General features: G+C 62.9%; 1 pseudogene; it reads right to left on the bottom strand.

Annotated features, from left to right (window-relative positions):
- The window catches only part of LOC124583810, a 7,984-nt pseudogene that overhangs the window by 2,868 nt on the left and 2,616 nt on the right, over window positions 1-2,500 (bottom strand).

The raw sequence follows: 2,500 nt of genomic DNA, 5'->3' as shown, positions 1-2,500 counted from the left end.
CGGTGGCGTTGCCCGCTTTGAAGGTAACGTCGGCGTCGACCTTCACCTTCTTGTCGCGCCCAGACGCGACTAAGGCGAGGGTGAAACACTTCCGGGCGTTGATCTGCAGCCCCAGATGGGCGAGGGCTGCGACGGCTGCGTCGATGAGGGACTGCAATCCCCTCGCGGTCGATGCAAAAAGCAGGACGTCATCTGCGAAGGCCGCAGCGTTAACTCTGCGACCAAGGATCCGAGCTCCGATGTGGGAGGGAAGTTGACTCAAAACATAGTCCACCGCAAAATTGAAAAGGAGGGGGGAGAGGGGGTCACCCTGACGCACACCCCTAGCCGGCTGCAGGGGCACGCCCACGTCGGCGCCGCCCGCTATCACCGTCGTGCTACCCTCGTAACACCTTTCGACGTACTCAATAAAGCAATCCGGCAGGCCATGAGCCCTCAGCACGGGGCGGAGGGCGGCATGGTCCACCGAATCGAACGCTTTAGAGACGTCGATCGATGCCACAAAAACAGAGCGACAGGAGCGGACTGCGTCGGTGAGAGCAGTGTCCAAGATGAAGGTGTTTTCCAACATCCCATCCCGGGGGATGAATGCCCGCTGACGTTCGTCCACAGCACATGCACGCATCAGGCGTGACGCGAGAACCTTGTGAAAGGTCCGCGCCAACACCGAGCAGACCGTAATGGGGCGAAAGTCAGCGGGGGATGTTGGTGCAGCCGTTTTGGGGAGAAGTGACGTCCGGGCGCGAAGCAGACGCTCGGGGAGGGCGCGGGCCAGGAGGAAGAGGTTCAAGAGTTTCACCAGGACTTCATGCGGCAGGCGCCGCAGCTCCGCTGGAGTCAGGCCGTCCGGCCCGGCTGCCGATCCCCTGGGCGGCAAGGCAGCAGCGACCTCCTCACGTGTGACCGGCCCCCATAGGCACTCAGGAGCGACAGGCTCCGAGTGCGGGAGAAGGCGGTCACGGATGAAGCCGGCGGTGGAGATCGGCTTCTTCGTGAAGAGGTCCGCCCAGAAGTCCAGCAGACCGGGGATGTCGGGTGGCGGCTGCAGCAGGGTGCCGTCCAGCAAGCCGCGCACGCAACGCGCACGCGACCTACGGAAGGCGTCCTGTGTCCGCGCGTATTCCCAGCGGCGCCGCTTGCGCTTCTGCAGCGGCGGGGCGGCAGGCGGCCGCTTGGATGGTTGGCACGGCCGCTGTGTCCTGGTGATCGACCTCTCCCCCCTGGACCCGACCGACGCAAGGGCATCCGGGAGCATGCCCAGGATGACATCGGGCGGCGTGCCCCGCCCCAGACCAATGACTCGATCCAGGGCAGAGAAACGCTGGGCGGAAGCAGGTAGCCCCGCCAGATGCTCCCAGATGGCGGCGTCAGTCGGCCCCTCCGGCGGCGGCCCGGTGGTGTCGGCCGCGAAGTCCTCGGCTGCGTCGACGGGCGGCGCAGCGGCCTCGCCCGCGTCAGGCAGCGAGCTCGCTGCTCCACGGCGGGACGCCGGCTCTTCACCCCGACCGATCTCAAGTGCCTCCATGAATTGGCGGACAAGCTGCTTGTGGGCAGCTTGCCGCCGTCGGCACTTGATTGCCTCAAGCGTTCGGTCGGGGAACATCCTGGTAAGTTCTTGATTTACAAAGAAGAACCGGGCGTCCCTCTCCAGGAACAGTTCGGCCTCTGCCTTGGCGAGCGACAGGACTTCTTCCTCCGTCCACCTCGCGCGATGCCTCTCCGTCACGATCTCAGCGTTGGCGGCCGCAGGGTGTTGGCGGCGGCGATGGACCCCGAGACCGTTCTTCGTGGTAAAAGTGCGGTGGCACTCACTGCAAGCAAAGGGAGCTACACAAACTATCGCATTTTCGTTACGGCCGGTTGGCCGAATAGGTGCTGGGGTAGCTGGGGTGGCACCTTCAGCGGAAGGGCCACCATCTCTTGTTTCTTGTCGGCTGCCCCCAACTATAAAGGGATAATGCGAGGGGGGGCTGGTAACCCCCCCAAGCCCCTGGTGCGGTCTTCCACTCTGCAAAAATCAGCGGGCCCACGAGAAGGGGAGAAGACCGCAGGAGAGGAGAGGCTAAGAGGGCTAGGCCCATGTATTGCGCATCACTCTCCCTGTAACCATAACCCAAGGAAGGCACCTCGCAGCAGCAGCACGACTACATCAAGACCGCACTTCGAAAAGCCAAGTCCGGATGCAGCCACACCGCCGCCACTTGGCCACCTTAAGAGAATCATAGTTACTCCCGCCAGAGAGTCATAGTTACTCCCGCCGTTTACCCGCACTTGCTTGAATTTCTTCACGTTGACATTCAGAGCACTGGGCAGAAATCACATTGCGTCAACACCCGCTAGGGCCATCGCAATGCTTTGTTTTAATTAGACAGTCGGATTCCCCCAGTCCGTGCCAGTTCTGAGTTGATCGTTGAATGGCGGCCGAAGAGAATCCGCGCACCCGCGCGCCCCCGGAGGAGCACGCTAAGGCGGACGCGGCCTCGCAGCAAGGAAGATCCGT

Source organism: Schistocerca americana, unplaced genomic scaffold (genome assembly GCF_021461395.2).
Source record: "Schistocerca americana isolate TAMUIC-IGC-003095 unplaced genomic scaffold, iqSchAmer2.1 HiC_scaffold_47, whole genome shotgun sequence".
Lineage (NCBI taxonomy): Eukaryota > Metazoa > Arthropoda > Insecta > Orthoptera > Acrididae > Schistocerca > Schistocerca americana.
This window is presented reverse-complemented; position numbering and strand designations above follow the sequence as displayed.